Source organism: Pleurodeles waltl, chromosome 9 (assembly GCF_031143425.1).
Source record: "Pleurodeles waltl isolate 20211129_DDA chromosome 9, aPleWal1.hap1.20221129, whole genome shotgun sequence".
NCBI classification, from domain to species: Eukaryota; Metazoa; Chordata; class Amphibia; order Caudata; family Salamandridae; genus Pleurodeles; species Pleurodeles waltl.
In genome coordinates, this window is record NC_090448.1 from 404917784 (window position 1) to 404935838 (window position 18055).

An 18055-nucleotide genomic window follows, 5' to 3' on the forward strand; every position below is an offset into this window, starting at 1 on the left:
ACTTAACAGTAAGCATGCCCTACATGAAAACAGGATTGCGTTACATTTGATTTCAAGGTAAAATGATCACTTCCCTGTCATGGGTTTTTCCTGTGAGTCATGACCCAGGACTACCTTTCTCACAGTTGTTAATCCTCTCTGGTGGGTTCAGGGAGTACTCCAAGGTAGAACACAAGTGGGCAAAAGGGCCAGTGGTTAATGGAATGTTTTGTCAGATAGACACAAGGTGAATAGAACCAGCTTGCTATCTTTGTGAATTTTTTATATTTCTTATGGATACTTCTAATCACGGTACCCTCACTTTAGAATACTCTCCAGGCTGGATCCAGAAATTCTTTACAAAGTGCTCCCACACAGCTAGGTGACGCTGTACAGCTTTGCATTGGATCCATAGCACCACGGATGTGATGGTGTGGAGTAACATATAAGTGCAACACCTGCTTGTAGTTGTCAATTCCTTCCTTTCCGCTGCTTTGGAATGCTGGCCTGTAGCACCCGTCACAAATTTGTGGTCTTACCAACTACTTCAAAACTTTTTTACTGTGTGCTTGGGAACAATATTTATGTTAAAAAAAGAATTCAGTCTGTACCTTGACTGCAGGAATCATGTCAGTTCTGAGGTGTGTCTTTCATGCCAGGGTTCTAGATAAGACTCTAAAGGCCTGATTTAGAGTTCGGTGGACAGGTTACTTTGTCACAAACGTGACGGACATCCTGTCTGCAGTGATAAAAGTACCATTGGATATAATGCACTTGTAATATGGCGGACAGGATATCAGACATGTGTGTGATGGAGTAAAGAGCCTTACAAACTCTAAATCAGGCCCTATGTCATGGGGTAGGTGCACGCTCATTCACCCAAAGGTGATTAGGGACCGAGAGAGTGAGTTATAAGTCATCGAACACACAAGAAAATTGTGGCGTTCACTCAGATTCTGCTCCCTAGTGGCAGGTCAAATCTTGCCACTTGTCACATATCAGAGGATTCTAGTCCTTAGTGGGAGGCCAGCTCCACATCGGTTTATTGGAACTGTGGGGCATACATCTGGCATTGAAGACCTTCCTGCTGCCCATCAAGGGGAGGCTCGTACAGTTTATCATAGGCAAAATACTGCCATTGGTAATTCAAGAATGAGACCAAAAATGGGTCTTAGATGCTGCAGCAGGGGTCTTTGCCCCTCAGTAGAGAGCCAAGGCTCAGTGGCATCTTTCTGATTGCCAAGCACCTGGTGGGGTCCCTGAACACCTGAGCCGACAACAGGCTGAGCAGGCATCCTGATACAGATCACAAGTGGAACGTACATCCTCAGGTGGCGCAGAGCATCTTCTAATAGTGGGGGGAAGCCTTGCTAGATCTTTTTGACACCATTGAGATGCGCAGTGTCAACAACTTTGCAGATTGGACTTTCCAGAAGAACACTCATAAGGAGATGCATTGCAGCTGGAATGCGGTAGGAGACACCTCAACGTCGTCCTCCACTGCTGTCTCCCACCCCAGATTCTGACAAATGTCAAATCTGACCAGGCCCAAGTCATCCTGGTGATCCCATATTGTGCTAGGAGATTGTGGTATCCAGAACTCCTGAGCATGAGCATCAGGCTAGCACTTAAGGAATAGACCTCCTGTCTCAGCAACAAGACAGGGTCCTCCATGCAAATCTGCGCAGTTTACACTTTTATGCGTCGAGGTTGAAGGGCAGAAATTGACTGTGTTCTAAGTGATAGATGTTATTCCTGCTACTTTGCCCTCCTCTATGGAATCCATTTATGTTGGGCAGGCTCTGGAATAAATTTGTAAGCTGGTGCAGTGCCCACGACACAGACCCCTTACAGGCAAAGCTGTTAGACGTCCTTATGTTTGTCTTGTCTTAAGCTCAGCAGGGCTTGCAGTGGGCACTGTAAAAGGTTTTTTGTTGGCCCTTTCAGCCCTTCAGCATTTGCCAGACTAACCATCCCTGTTCAGATGAGATTTATTAAATGTTTGACTACATGTTCTTTCCCAACCCACAGTGGGACCTTAACTTGGTCTTGACATTCCTCATGTGTATGCCTTCAGAGCCTGTGCATAGCTCATAGTTCTTTGCTGCAATCCCTGAAATTGAAGACTGTCTCCCTCATTGCACTCACATCCGCTCATAGCATGAGGGAACTGTAGGCACTTTTGGTGAAACTGCGCTACTTGATGCCTTTTTTTCTCCAGACTGATTGGTGCTGAGGACTCAAGCTGCCTTTCTAAAAACTGTAAACTTTGCACTTGTATAGCGCACTACTCACCCGTTAGGGTCTCAAGGCGCTGTACGCATACTGCTGTGGAACCCCTCCTGGCTTTTCCCTGTGAGGCACCCACTCCTGGACAGCCCCAGGGTGAAGACAGGCATCCAAGCGCTGTGAGGGCCGGTGTGGAGATTAAGCAAGCTATTGCCCAGAGTTGGACCCATCAATTAGATTAGGCGCCGAGGCGAGAATTATCTGGTCCAAGGGAATTGAGCCCAAGACCCGCTGAGGTGGGAATTGAACCCTGGTCCCGGGCCAGATCTCGGCATCAGTGTCTGCCGCTCTAACTGTTGTACCACACTTTCTACCAAAAGTCATGACTGTTTTCTACGTTGGGCAATGTGTCACTGTGCTGGCCTTTTTGCTATCCATTCACCCTTCAAAAGAGGATGGGAGGCTACTGACAAGGCCAACTATTGGTTCACCTCGAAGGCATATCACAGGCACACTAGGGTTACACGCCATGACTTTTATGCTGGGAAAATCGAGGCAGCTCAGAATTCCTCCTGCGAAATCTTTGCAATTGTGAAGTCCTTATCCTCCTTGGACTAAGTCTCAGCTGCTACTTCGGCTTCAGAAGAATGCTGTAATGCTATAGCTCAGTTTTGCTCTGACAAAGTTGCATCTATCTATTCCACTTTCCCTGAGGTGTCTAGGGATGTCCCATGTCTCAGTCTGTTGCTCAAACCTTTGGTGATAGCTTGGGGCTATCCTTGTTTAAATCTGTTGAACCTGAGGAGATGGCCTCTCTGGTGGCAGCAGTTAAGTCGGGCTCCCCTTCCCACCCTGCTGCTCCTGCAGTTCTGGAGCAAGGAATGACAGCTACAGTACCTGTGTTTTGCGATCTGTTGCACAGTTCTTTTAAGGTAGGCCAGGACTGTCAGCAGTGGAAACACACTATTGTGGTGCCACTCCTTAAGACATGTTTGGACCCAAATAAGCCTGAAACTTTTAGGGCTTTCTCGCTGCTCCCTTTTGCCTCTAAAGTTGCTGAGAAATGGGTAAATCAGCAGCTCTCGACCTTTATTGAGGCAAAGGAGCTTCTTCATGGGACTCAGTCGGGTTTTCGCCCCTTTATAGCAGAGTCTGAGTTGCTGCTTGCGTCGAAGTCCATTTGTCAAATCATTGACAGGGGTGACACTGCAGCATTGCTGATGCTGGACCTCAGCGCAGCTTTCGACACTGCGCCGCACCACCTCCAACTCGAACAGTTGTGGAGGTGTGATGTCAGTAACAAAGCCTTGCAGTGGCTAGCTTCTTTTTTGCAGAACCACACCTTTTAGCTGTTGTTAAAACCTTTTCAATCTCAGGGTTTTACACTGCACAAAGGAGTGCCTCTGGGCTCTTCTTGGAGCCTTACGTTATTCAATCTGTACATGCATCCCCTGGCTGATATCATCGGGCTGCACGGATTTAACATCATTTCGTACGCCGATGATACACAACTGATCATTACCCTGTCACAGAAAGAAGCTGAATCAGCAGATCTGATAAGGACCTCTTCATCAGAGGTGACCCAGTGGATGAACCTTAACTGTCTCAAATTGAATGCTGGGAAAACAGAGGTCCTTATTTTGGGTAACCAGCAATCAATTTGGTCCCCTGCCAAGTAGCCAGACTTGCTTGGTCCTTTACCCCCTCCCCCATCCAAGTCAAAAGTCAAGAAACTCAGTATATGGTTCAATGCCAAGCTCTCCTTTGACAGTCAGAACGTGACCTTAGCAGGCATGTGTTTTGGGATCTTGAAAACCCTCAGGAAGATTCTTGGACTTTTTCCCAAAGCTACCAGTAAGACAGAAGTCCAGGCCTTGGTTATATCCAGACTGGGCTACTGCAATGTTCTTTACCTGGGAGTTTTACAGTCTTCTTGGTTGATGATACTTGAGCATGCACGGAATGCGTCAGCTCATCTACTGCTGAATCTCCCTAGACGGTCCTCCATGGACTCTGTACTCTCAAAACTGCACGGCTACCTCTCAAGGAAAGGCTTATCGTTAAAGCCATGTGCTACTGCCATATGATCCTTAAGGACAAGGGATCTCGTTACCTGAACCCTTTTTTAAGCCTTGGTTCCTACTAGGAGTCAAAGATCCACTGGGGGCTTGCTAGCATCTATTCCCACTGTAACGAAAGCATGTATTGGGGGAAGCTTTTTTAGCTCCTTAACAGCTAAGTGATAGAACTCTCTGCCCCTGCACATTAGACAGGAAAAAAACTGAATTATTGTTCCGCAAAAAGTTAAAAACTTGGCTGTTTAACGGTGCTACTTCATTAACGTGCTATCTGGTTTGGGCTTTGGGTGCTTCACTCCAGCGCTGGGGCACTTTGATTCAGAGTAACTATGTGCTCTACAAATGCTTTTATTATTGTTATTATTGCTATTATTATTAGACTCCATGAAATGGACCCCAAACTACTTTAATTTTTTTATTGATCATACTCAAAAATCACTGAGTGGACAATACAATTTGTGGGATTCTCTGGAGTGAACAAAGGGAAGGCTGTGCAGAAGATGGCCCTGTTGAGGTGGTTAGTCCCCTTCATTAACATCCCCTATGCACTGGCTGGAAAACAGCACCCAGAAGCTCTGAAAGCCCTTTCCACCTGGCCCAAGACTGCTACTGCTGCATTGGTGCAGGAGGTGGCAGTCTTGGATATCTTTCAGGCTGCAACGTGAATGCCATTGCATATAGTCAAGATGCACTACTGCCTTGACAGCCAGTTCTGGCCGTATGGACACTTCGTCTACTTCATCCTGTGAGAGTTTTCGGACTGACCCGCTCTACAGGCCCTCTACCTTGGTGAGATACTGATTTGGTATCTATTTTAAAGTGAGGAATCTGCGGTTAGAAGTATCTGACAGAAGAGCAAGTTACTTACCTTTGGTAACGCTCTTTCAGTTGGATACTCTCACCGGAAGATTTCTCACTGCTCTCCCACTTCCCCGTTTTGTGGAGTGGTCTCTTTATAACATCTGAAAGATTCCAAGTTAATACTCAGCACACGATAACCAATAACTGTTCATGCTCCACGTTGGAGGAGGTGAAATAGGAAAAGACAAGAAACTGGTGGCGCTTACATGTGACTCGCCCCGTCACTTCTGGGGAGGTGGAACAAGCGCAGAGCTGCACGCCACCACTTAGTTGCTTGCAGAAGCACTGCTATAAAAAGGTCTAGATCCAGCCTGGTGCCTGTGGAGTATTCTATGGTGAGGAATCTGCGGTTACATGGAGTATCCACCAAAAAAGCCTTACCGAAGGGAAGTAACTTGTTCTGTTCTTTGTTGTTTCAGAGCTGCTGGTGCCTTCCTCTGCTAGCAGATCTCAAGAAGGAAGGCTGGTCGAGAGGAGACCTCAGGTACCACCCATTCCTGTCCAGCACACCAGACTCTGCATCGCAAGACCATGTGTTACTGAATGTGTCCTCGCGTGCTGTGAAGTCCGGAGCCCTCTGGGGTTTTGGGCTGCATATTTACAAACGGTTGTTCCAAGTTCAGATGTAGGGTCAGAACTGGTATGGTTTCTGGGTTTGTTCTTCTCTACCTAAGACATCTGCCTAAAGAAAATGGTGGCATCCTTCTTGTGTGCATGGGTCCTCGCTGCTCTCTGAAGCCGGCTGTGAAGAGCACAAGGTGCAGTCGGTCTCCTTCCAGACACCCCTCGCCCATCATGAGAGTCCTGGATGCCCCTCGGTGTGCCAGTCCAAGAGTGTCGTCGCAAGATCTGTGTAATAATATGGCGAAATACTTCGCTAACCACGATGACAAAAATGCATTTATTAGCATTGAATCGGTACTTATAAAGAAGCAGTACAACAAATACCAGCTAAACCAAAATGCTTCCGATGACACTACTCTTAACACCTGCTCTTATCCACCTAACCCTAACCCTGGCCTTATCTCTAAACCATAGTGCTAAGCAGAATATGACAACTAGCCTAAGCACAGTACTAACCCAACCTTAAAGATAACACTAATCCTTATAGGAGCAGTAATGTGAACTCTTATCCTATACCTTACCCTAATCATAACCCTAATTTTAACCCTTACTGTTTCCCCAAATATTATTCCTGACCCATTCCTTTCCATAATTAATAAGAACAGAATGTATGTTTGCACTCGTATTTAACTTTTTATCATTATTACCTCAACTCAAACTGTTATTTGACATTCTTCATGTTGTTTTCGGTATATTTTTTTCATTTTTATCTAATGCCCTGGCACACGAGAACTGTGGCCCTTATACCAGCCTCTGTCTCTTCGAGGGTTGCTGCTGGGTATATATGTTAATGTTTGGGGCACTGCAGCTCTGTGCCTCGGGTGCCTCCAGTTGATAAAGTTTACCACCAGACCTCACTTTGTGAGACTGCTGATACAGTCTGCTGAGAGTGCGGTCTCCTCCCCGTGCCCGGGCACTGGAGTTGCTGGCGATGCGTTGCATTAGCCTCCTGATGAAGACTGGGCCCCCCGGGAGCCCGTCCATGTTACGGACAGCTGACTTGCCTGGTTTCCTCTAATGAGCCGGACTCCAGAAGTGCACTTAGGGCCCCAGAGATGGGACTTGGCCTTTTCCGGGAGCTGAGCTCCGCGTCAGCGAGCCCTGTCGTGGCTCATCACGTCAAAGCTATCTGACAAGTTTACAGGGCAGAGCAGCACATACCGACAAGAGTGGAGCCCTCCTGGGGAGAATGGTGATTGAAACAGATAGGTGTCTGGGTTACAGATGGACAGTACTTATGGAGGAAGTCTAAATGCCTTATTTCTCCAGCATTAGTCTCGTTCACAGATTCACATCGTAATCCGCTGTTTCAGAGGGATTCCTTGCTCTATGTCAAGTGAATTAATCCCACAAACTAGTAGCTTCCGAGAGATTAATTGTTTTATGCCAGGGGAATTATTCGAACTATCTGCTCATTTCAGAAGATTTTTTATTTATTTTATGTCATAGAAACATTTTCTAAGCACGTGACTGTGGTAGTGTCTTTTACTGGAGAACTGGTGTTGCAAGGGGTAGATAACTTTCCCTTGCCCAGCATAGGTCTTTCCTCAGATTGACAAACCTCAGAATACCTTTTCTGCTGTAGAGAAGATGCCATAGGGCAATAAGAGTGGGGAAGGGGTTTGGGAGGTATACTAGTGTCATGAATCTAAAGCTGGGGAGCTATTGATACAGATAACTTTCAGTCTGGTCTTCAAGGTTCCTCCACTCTTCTTTCTCTCAAAGCCTGAATCCCCCAAACTCTATAAAGACTTATGTGTTTGTCTGGTACGTTTTCACTTTACCGGTGCCTGCGTTGAGCAGTGCTGCACAAGCTGACGTTTCCCTGAAACCTGGCACTGCTCCTTAGGTGATGGACACCACATCTTGCAATAAAGTGTTTGTATTCTACCAACATCTTGTCCTTTTGTTGATTATTCCGTGTGTGGCTGCAGCACGGCGGGGCTTCATTGGGCGTGCTTTTTGTAAACTACTCGCCAGCAGCAGCATCACCATCCAGTGCCCCCCTCCCCCTCAGGAGTTCAGCGCTGACCCGCAGAGGCGATAGGCATGTGACTTGTTTTAACCCGCCAAGGACAGTTTTGTAACTTTCTGTCTAATAGTTTTTCTATTTAAAGTAATATAAGGACGCCAGTAAATGCAATAATGTAACTTTCTGGACAGAAAGTCCATCTTTGTTAAAGGTAGCAAAAAGTTGCTGCTAACTCCGCACTTTTGAATGTGGAAGAATATGCGGTAACACCATTATCCCTTTTAGCCGTTAGTAGGGGCAGAATTGTTCAGTAATCATGTTACTGCACATGTTTGCCCTTTCTGAATCCCAGAAATTCGTGGCAGGTTGTCACCACCAAAAGCTGGTGCTCTGAATTTCACAAAATCCAGTAAAACGTGCAGTACATTTTATATTGCATGGTACTTCAGTGCACTGTAGCATACACTCAGCCTTCCACTTTTAAGGTTTTCATGACGAAAATATTAGAATGCCCAAATTGGTATTTCGAGATAGATGATATAAGTGTGGTTGGTGTTATCATATCTTCCGTTTCCTAAGAACACATTTCGCCAGGTAAAACTTGGCCAAGTATGTCCTTGAAAAATGTCCTGGGTTAAGTAGTGTGGTTCATTCCATGTTTAAAGTGTTGTAGAAAAGCTGATTTCTATGGTATTTCCTTGTTCTTTAAGAAACTTCTTTTGATGGTGTGGTAATACTGCAGTGGGAAATCATCACATGCCGCTGTAACTGGGATTTCCTGGTGCATTATCACTGCATCAGGGGTCCTGTGAATTCCATAATGAAATCATAAGACCTGGAAATCCCAGTACCATGGTATTTACCTATGGGCTCAATTTGCATCCCCCTGGAAATGTGAAATCAGGTGCATTGCCGTTTGCAGCTGTTTCTGTTTCCAGACTGCACTCAGAGGCAAGTTTTTTCTCTACTCAGATTCATCTTATATGGCCGGGTATCGCCGATGCCTCCTACCACCAAACACCACTCGTCCCGTTCTCCCCCCCCCCCCCCCCCTCCCCCCGACGTAAGCTTGAATTAAAAACCTTAAATGTACTTCACTTTGGGATTAGAGGTCGTAAAACCCCCGGCCGTATTTTATTGATAAAATATTGTTAATCAGAATTATACGCAGTAACCACAATCATGTTAACAAAGTATTTACAGAGTTCAATTCTTGTTGCGGCCACTGAGGCCCCCCTGGTCGGTTCAGCGAGCGCGAGAAAGACGCGCTCGCCAACCGCAGCCGCATGATGTCATTTCTGTGCGCGACCCCGAAAGCACAAAGAGTGCTTCCGGGGCCGTGGGCCCCTCTACAGCCAATCAGCTGTGTTTTCATTGCGGGGTGGGGGTCGGGGAGCCTGTCGCTCCCCAACCCCCACCCCCACCTTCTGGCCCGGCGCTGCTGCCATAGGCGGGGCCTCCCTGTTTGGGGTGGCCCGGTGCAATATTACCCGTTGAACTTTACATGGAAAAAATGTGTGGAAGGTGGGCTAGTGCTTGAACTGTTCAGTAGAGCTAAAACCATATTTTGTCCTCCATTACACCAGTGGGAGAAGCTTTGTGTCAGTTAGTATAATTTCTAGTTGGTAATACCATGACCATGTGGCAGCGGCACTACCACCAGTCGATTCTTACACAGGATTGAGAATGAGGGGCCAGTATCAATTCTGTTCATAGAGCCTACCTCAGTATACAACTGATTCGATCATTCATTCACTCTGATCATCATCCTGTCTTCATTCGGGTAAGTGCACGATTGATAGCTACTTGCTCCTAGGCCATAAGTCAACAGGACCACCTTTAGTGCCACTACCTCAGAGGATTTAATATATAAAATGTCGTCTTGATACTGCCTGGCATCTGTTCCTCAAATGGATGGTCCTTTGCAAGTTCTTTCCAACAGGCCACAGTCTTGGTCTCCGAGCCTTTAAATTCGGGTCTGCAATCCTGTAACCACACTAAAAGAATGACTAAGGCCTGGGAATTATTTATTGGCTTGTGGTTTGGTTGAAATATTCGACACTGAAACAAAAGTCCCTAACAAATCTCACAAAGTGAGGGAAGCAAGCTAAATTGCCAAAGCAGAATAGTACAGTGCAAAAAATAGAAGTAACTTGTAGGTTCGGCACATCTGGTTTTGTTTCCCTTAACTGTATAGCGTTGAAGACCTTTTATACACTGTCAAGATTTATGCTGTTGTTCCTTGTCACCTATGCTCTTATACTAATTTATAATTTTGCTTTAAGTGGGCAAACTGATCCCTTGGTGTTACAGAAGAAGGTCGTGAAATCAGAAGTGGCATTGCACTTCACAATTTCATGGCCTACAAAGAAAATCCGATAATGAAGCAACATCTTGAGCTTATGCAGTATGAAAACTGGGATCTGGAACCATTTGCTGAACAAACTGCAAAAACAGTTAATCTTTACCCTCAAAGAAGAGTGTGTTGAAAGGAAATCAAAAGATTGAAGTTTGTCTTGTAAGTGATGAACTTCAAAGGCATACACATCCAAATATTGCATAGTTGACATGTTTCACAAAGGGTCAGTGTTTCTGTTGCATATTTTTAGAAAGTCTATGTGCTCACACCTTACTTTGTGAACAAAAATTGCTGTAAATCAGTATGTTATCATGAGAGTAAAGTAAAACACAGGAATGTGTGTCAGTAATTAGAAAACAGCTCTGTGTTTATCACGACTTAAGGCATCCAAAGAGTAAGACCTTCCTAAACAAAAATGCCCAAACCAGCAATAAAATGCTGTTGTGTCAGCAAAGTAAATACACCTTGCAACACACATAGTATCAGTTACAAGCTACATGTCATGTCACATCTGATGTCTTACAAAAGGGCTACCTAATGCCAAACCCTAATGGGAACATAAATTGGACAATTTAACCATCCACATTGGCTCATTTAAGCAATGCAACCCATGTAAAACACAAGAATGCAAATGACTGGTGGGACTGACCCAAATCTCACTATTTCTCTGAGTACTTCGTATTGTACTTTTTTGAACAATTGATGACTTTAGGTTTTTTAAAGCATCTAAAACAAGTGCGTAGCTAGGCCTAATAAAAAATATGTCAAACATAATAATCTCCTGTTGTGAGAACTAAAAAAGTATTTTATTCATAAGTGCTGGAGTAGACATGACATACGGAGTAAAAAGCAAGTGCATCAGTGGGTGGTTTAGCATCATGTTGATGCTTACGGATAAGTAAAGGAAATTGACTAAAATGAGATGTGCCCATCAGGAGCACTGATAATGAACGCAATGTTATGATGCATTTATTTTGAGCCTACTGCTCTTTTGTGTCTGGGTGCCTATTTTTCTCACTGAATGTGTGTGTAACTGTGTTGTGTGCTATGTTTTTTGTGTCTTTGTTTCGTCATTCTTCTTCGCCTCTGTTTCTTTAATTCTCACTCACTTTTATCTCCTTACTTTTCTTCTGTATTCCTCTTTTTCTTCTCTCTAAATTCTTGTTCGATTAATAGATTGTATTTGCCCAGGCAACTCTCTTTCACTAGCCTTTTACATCTAACTTTAATTTTTTATCACCAGTGTGATCTCTACTTGCCTTCTTTTCCTAATCCTCACCCTACCCTTCCTTTCTCTCTGTCTTTAAGGTTTACTCATATTCATGTTCTCTCACAATTTTGCTTCTCTCTTCTTTCTCATTCATTATCCTTTCAACCCCATCTCTGTTTGTGTGAGGGTCCCTCCTTTCTACACTTAGCTCGCTCTTTTTATGACATTATTCTTACTCCTCTACTGCTTAGTCTCTTTTACTATGTTGTTCTGTTTCATTATTTCCTCTTTCATCCCTCCATCTGTTTTACCCATTCCATCACCTCCACTCCATTTTCTTCCTGCTTCATCTTTGTCCCTTTCTCATCCTTTACCTTCTCCATCCTCTCTCTTCTCTTGCAGGAAATATACTAGTTACAAGTGAAAGTTGCAACTATAGTGACAGATGAGGAAAGTGGGCATAACATGTACCTGACTGCCACCTGCACCTCTAGTACGTTTCTGATGGATATTTCTAACCAAATATTTCCTCACCTTAGAAAATCACTTAAATGCCAGAATGAGTGTGCAGAATTTTGTACTACTGCTCTGAAACACCGATAGGTAGCATCATACAGCTCCTTCTGACTTTTTCTGCACCTTCTGACTGAGTTTTAGAGCTCAGATTCCACCTTTGTCTTTTGACAACTCGAAGCAACTCTATGAACAGTGTGCTAGGGAACAATGCCCCCAACAAAAACAACAGGACTCAAGCCATGCCGTGAATTCAGGAAGCAGATGTCAGTCCCAAACCTGCACGAGGTGTGCCTGGGCTATGGACATGCCTTACAGTTGTGTGACTGTGCTAAATGCACCTAATACACCCAAAGGCAAATGAAGACCTTGAGGCGAAGTTGTACATCACAGAACATAATAAGAATGTATGGTCTTCACACAGGTGCCACTTCCATTTCAAGTTGTAGTTTCGGGCTGTTCCTGTGTCCACCGTACTTCCCACTCAAAATATTCAGGTAAGTCAAAGTCCAAATCCAAGCATAAGAAAATGAAACAAACTTGACTTTATCCTTCCATTATGACTCTAAAAAGAAGACTCTAGGGCATCAGAATTTAAGTTGCACTCCCTGGTGATCAGTGGCCATGGAGCGGATTCCTCAGTTGGTCGTAAGGTGCTTAGAATTCCCCATGGCCATCATTGACACTGCAGCAAATCAAGGCCTTCAAGGAGGCCATGTTGCATCTTTACTCTGTTTCTGACTCCCTCTGGTGTGCCCTTGGACTCCATAAAACATCAGGGGCTTCCATTTGAGTTATCACCAGCAGGTCCTTCCTCAGCATCTTCTGTCCCCGTAAGACCTGTTACTGGCCTGTGAGGAGAGGGAAGTAATAAGAGCAGGAAGAGAACCCACACCTACCAGCAACTCCATCAGTGAGCCGGGTCTAGTTTCTCATGAGGCCGTCTGAAGGAAAAAAATAAAATAGAAGAAAGTTAACAACGAGAGAGAAAGGACAAATAGGAAAAAACAAGAATACAGATACAAGGACTCACATCTTTCCTACGGGAGAAATTACAGGAAGTGGAACGATGGAAAGCAGGCAGAAGATGACATCTAGAAGAAGAGCTAAACAAAGAGGAAAGGAGGAGTCAGAATGGGAGATGCAGGGAATCTTGAACAGAGAAAAGTAGCAGCAGACCTGGTGTCAGACCCTGGAAAGTATCACTGCACCTCAAGGGGACCAAGAGACATTGAAGTCCAGAGGGAGGCAACTGCTTCAGCCGCAATGCATCCCAAGAAGTAGCAGGACCGGAGAGGCACCCGTGCCCAGCCACACTTACAAGGGAGCATAGCTTGGCTTGGTCAGTTTTCCTATACAGGAGTGGAGGGGGCAGTCCTGGAGGATAGGTGGAGGGATAGTGAATCACTAAAGCGTGTCTTGAAGCAACAAAGTGGTTGTATCAAACAGAGGCTTCAGTGGGTTTGTGGTTTTCTTGTGCCTCATTTGTTGTTGGGTCACTTAGTTAAGGTCTGGCACCTTACCTAATTAAGGGAAACTCCCAGCACAGGATTAACTGCCTAAAGGTGGTAAGGGGAATTTGTGTTTCCTTAGAAATACTTTATTTAATTTTGCTATAAGACATTCACAGGGATGGAAGAGCAGAAGAAGTATAGATAAGGCTTCAAGGAAGAAAGATAGAGATAAAAAGGAGAGAAGTAAGATAAGAGAAAGACACAACTGGAAGAATTAAAGAGGACATAATAAACAGGGAAAAATTAAAAGAAGTAGAAAACGGATAAATACTTACCTGTCACACACTGTTTAGTCTGAGACCTCGGTCCTCCCCTGAAGGAAGCACCTGGAAGGAGGGAAAAAGAGGCATTGTCAACAGCAAAGAACAGGTGAACGAATAAGAGAATGCAACACAAAGAGACAAATTAAAAATCACAAAATATACTTCTTCAAAGAAAAATCCAATAAACATTTTTTACAGTTACAACTAAAAGGAAGTTGGTATACTGGAACCTTCTTTCCATTTAACTGTGATGCCCCACTCCTGCATACAACATATGGTGTCTGAGTGGGATTGTCCATTTGAAACAAGATAAGGAAACCTTTTACATTGCCTTATGGAGGACTCCAAAAACTAGAGTGGGCGCTTGAATGATTTAAAAGGCAGCCGAACTAGAAAGAGGAATCTTTCAGGACACTGTAAAATGCCAAACCAATCACTTACACAGATTGTCTGAAACACAGATTCAGTTAGCAGTTGAGATCTCTCAAAAGAAAGAACTTGTTCCTGTGGGACCTACTGTATTTTTCCAGAAGTACACTTCTGCTGAAGATCTCACGTCTTTCCTGATTCATTTTGACGGAGCAGCCAAAGCCAGCCATTGGCTGGAGGATTTGTGGGCATATTACATGGCCCCCTTATCAGTAGAGGACGCTAAAGAAGCCTATAGGAGTAGAAGCCCAATCAGCCTACCAGGAGAAACTCCTTACCAAGAAGTTAAGTGAATAATTCTAGAAAGACTTGTCGTTGATGAGGAGAGTTATCAAGTCACTAAGGAAAACACATGAGATACCCCTGGATCTATTTTTTTTTAAGACTATAAGATGCCGCTGGTTAAGTTGTTGAAACCTCATGGAAGAAAATATGAATAAAATATATCTAGAACAATTTATAGGAGCACTCCTAGTATCTACTCAGTGGTGGATAAGACAGCATTCTGGGTTAACCCTTGAAAATGCCATAGATATGGCTAACTCTTTTTTCTTTAGTCTTGAGCCCCAGAGGTACATTTGCACCTATAAAGAATACTAAATCTGTTCCTTTTGCTAGTCTCTCGGAGACCTCTCATATATAAAACCAAAACTCCTTCCCCTAGGTTAGGACCACAGGAAAAAGGAGAGAATAGGGGCCCTCAGTGCTTTGAATGTGGTGTGTGGGGGGCATATCTCTGGTTCTGTAAGACGAAGAGAAACGACAAAGAACCTATGGAAATAAACAGTGCTATCAGCCCTTATTATACACAGGATGCAGGACCCAGTTATTACCTTAACCTTCTGGTGAATCGTTCTTGGGTTATGGCTTTATTGGATTCAGTACCTAGATTTTCTGTCATCAGAGAGGGGTCAGTTGCAAATAATACCTCAGAGAAAAGTCATCATCAAATGTGTACATGGTGACCAAAAAGAGTATGATTTTGCTAAATTCCCTGTTGTGGAACTCACGGGGAAAATATTTCATAGAAATAGAAGTACTTCCAAACCTACCCAAGGAACTTATAATAGGGACTGATAGCCCCCAGTTCCTTAGTTTCATTTCGTGAGGACTAGTTTGACAAAGGACAATTCCCGGTTAGAGCAGGCACCCTTTGCGCATGAAGAGTCAAACCCCCAGAACCCATACAGTATATAAAACTGGGAAAGATGACTACAGAGGTGGAGAGTGCCCCTAAGGAAATTCTAACCATTGAACCATGGGAACTGGACAAAAAGTTCTGAGCTGGAGAAATTAATGATAGTTCCTTCCAAAACGCCTGGCGGAAAGCCCAAAAGATGAGAAATGAGGGACTCGGGTATATCTACGTTTTATAATAAAAAAGAGACTATTATATCAGATGGGGAAGATTGGAGACAAACCACAGTTGCTCATTCCTGATCTCTTCAGAGAGCAATTTCTTTGCTTTGGTCACTCCCCCCTATCAGCAGGGAATCTTGTGTTGGTGAAAACTTCAAAACCCATTGTAGAACCATTGTATTGGCCAGGAATCCATAATTGCTTTGAAAACTACAGCCAAACATGTCAAATTTATAAACGAAAAATCCATATTTAGCTCCAGCTGTAACCTTGCAAAAATGCCTATCATAGGAACCCCCTTTAAAAAGGTTGGGTTGGAGTTGGTAGGACCCTTAATTACTTCTGATGAAGGCAATAACTATATGATGGTCTTGATTGACTATGCCACATGATGCATAGAAGCTGCCCCCCTAAAAGCAACCACTACAAAAATTATTTCTGCCCACATGATTGACATTTTTCTCTGATTCGGTTTCCCAAAAGATATTTTAACCAGCCAAGGTATCCCAGTCGTATATAAATTAATGCAGCAGATGTGCTAGAATTTAGGGATAAAGCACTTACATACCTCAGTTTACCATCCGCAAACAGATGATCTGATGGAGCACTATAATGGGACCCAAAACTAACGCTAAAAAATGATGACTGGCGAAGGCCGAAACTAAGATCAATTGTTACCGTTGGCCTTGTATGCCATCCGTAATCAGGTTCGGAATAGCTTGGGATGTTCTACCTGTGACCTTCTTTATGGTAGAAAGCCGAGAACCCTTATTGAGATGACAAGGGAGGCCTGGGAAGAACCCTCACAAAATGACAAAAACCTCTTATAGTATGCCATTCAACTGAAAACTAGACAAGGGAAATTATGAGAATTAGCTAAGACTCAACTAGACAAAACCCAGCCAAGGCAACAGTAAATAGAGAGAATTAAAGGTAGGGGATTGTGCATTGGTATTATTACCCTCCAGTGAGAACAAGCTGAAAGCTAAATGGCAATTTCCCTATCGAAACTATAGGAAAGCTTTATTATAAGTTACAAATGCCCCTAACTCGCAAACCAAGGCAACCACATTAACCTACTTAAGAAGTGGCTGGGACCCCCTCCTCAAGAGGTTAACTCTGTAATCCTTATTTTACAGACAGAGAACACCCTAAAATAAGTTTTCAGGGGAGAAGGTCAGTGTAACTCAAAAGCAAGAGTAGAATCACATGATACTACCCTTCTCCCCAGTTTTTTCTAATCTACCCGGTAGGACAATGTTAATCCCTTGTGCCATTATTACCGAACCGGGAGTTACGACTAAACAACAACCTTATCAAATATCCAAGGCTTGTAGAGAGGCAATACAGAGAGAAGTCAAACAAATGTTAAAAATGGAGGCCTCTAGTGAGTGGCCCTCTTTCATAGGTATAGTTCCTAAACCAGATTGTTATGTTTGATCCTCTCACGATTTCAGAATTATCAACACAGTCTCCAAATTTGACAATTACTATGTAACAGGGCACTGAAAATGAGGCACACAAGTTGCTCTTGGGATATCTTGTTATGTTTTGTTTATTATTTATCTAAGCAGTTTTTAACAAGTAGTCACAAAACTAGGATATAAATGGGGAAAAAGTTTTAAGCAGAGGAGTGTGCAAACTACTTCTGGTCCTTCTCTGAGTTTTCTCCACTCTTTACTAATTTCTTGGTGGAGTTCCTTCTTCAGGTCTCCCTCCCTCTGATTTGGCTGCTGACATCCGCTCAGTCCCTTGGGAATATAAAAGAGGTTCTGAGTATTGGTACTTATTCTTTATTTTCCCCTTCACCATCTCTCGTGTGCACAGTACAAAGTTACTTGCCTGGAGCAATGGCCCTAGCCTTAGGCCATAGCAGAAGGCACCTCAGTGTCTTCCTTCCCTGGGCTGCTGTGATTGTCTTGCGATTCAGTCTCTTTTCACCGAGACCCGCTTGGGTATCCCCTGGACCGCCTCTCTGTTTCTTCCTCAGTGCCCTTCAGTGCGCAGGAGCTCCTTCCGCGTCTCTCCTTCGGTGTCCTGGATCAGCAGCAATTTCCTGGTTGGCAGTTCCTCCCATCTTCTTCTCTCAATCAATGCTTATAAAGCATGGCTAGTCACCGGTGAGGGTCTCGAGGTACTGGGGGGACCACAACCGAAGCCACTAGAGTTCCTGGTGCTGGGCGCGGTCCAGGTGCAAACGAGCTTGCCTTTGGTGTGCCTGCTGCGCTCAGCCACCATTAACAAGGGGAAGGGGGTGGGGGGAGCAGTAGCTGGGAGGCGGGAGGGTGGTAAATGTGCTTTGCTGGGGGGTGCAGAGGAAGAGGGAAGAAAGGAAAAAGCACTAGGGAAAAACGAGGGGTGATAGAAGAAAAAGGCACAAAATGCAAAAGTGAAAGAGCGACAGAGCAGAGATGGCTCCTCCATAAGGGCAAAGGAGCGTTAACCCCCCCCCCCCCCAGCAGCGTCAGCTGCAATCCTTTTCCACAAAATTGATTACAAACTTTATTACTGTTTTTGTGAAAAAGGGGCAGGGCCTCAGGGGTGACTAGTGCTCAGCACTCCCCCTCAGAGCGCATGTGTTTGACTGGTCGTCTCGGGCCGGCCAAACACACCTGCGCACAGGGCTCTGTCCAGCCCAGCAACACAGTTGGTTGGAGAGAGCCTG

The 18055-nt window shown here is 44.4% G+C and overlaps 1 protein-coding gene and 1 long non-coding RNA gene across 5 annotated transcripts in view; one reads left to right on the plus strand and one right to left on the minus strand.

Annotated features, from left to right (window-relative positions):
• The window catches only part of LOC138259404 (golgin subfamily A member 4-like), a 407876-nt gene extending 400211 nt beyond the window's left edge, over positions 1–7665 (plus strand). For all 4 annotated transcript variants that reach the window (XM_069207148.1, XM_069207147.1, XM_069207150.1 and 1 more), the window contains one exon: positions 5567–7665. The gene's annotated coding sequence lies outside the window, so the exon portion shown is untranslated. The remainder of the gene's footprint in view (positions 1–5566) is intronic.
• A 3216-nt stretch (positions 7666–10881) lies between these two features.
• LOC138259405 (uncharacterized) overlaps positions 10882–18055 on the minus strand; it is an 85532-nt gene continuing 78358 nt past the window's right edge. Inside the window, exons 2-3 of the long non-coding RNA XR_011198716.1 lie at positions 13615–13665; positions 10882–12769 (exon numbers count right to left, since the gene is read on the minus strand). This is a non-coding gene — a long non-coding RNA (uncharacterized lncRNA). The remainder of the gene's footprint in view (positions 12770–13614; positions 13666–18055) is intronic.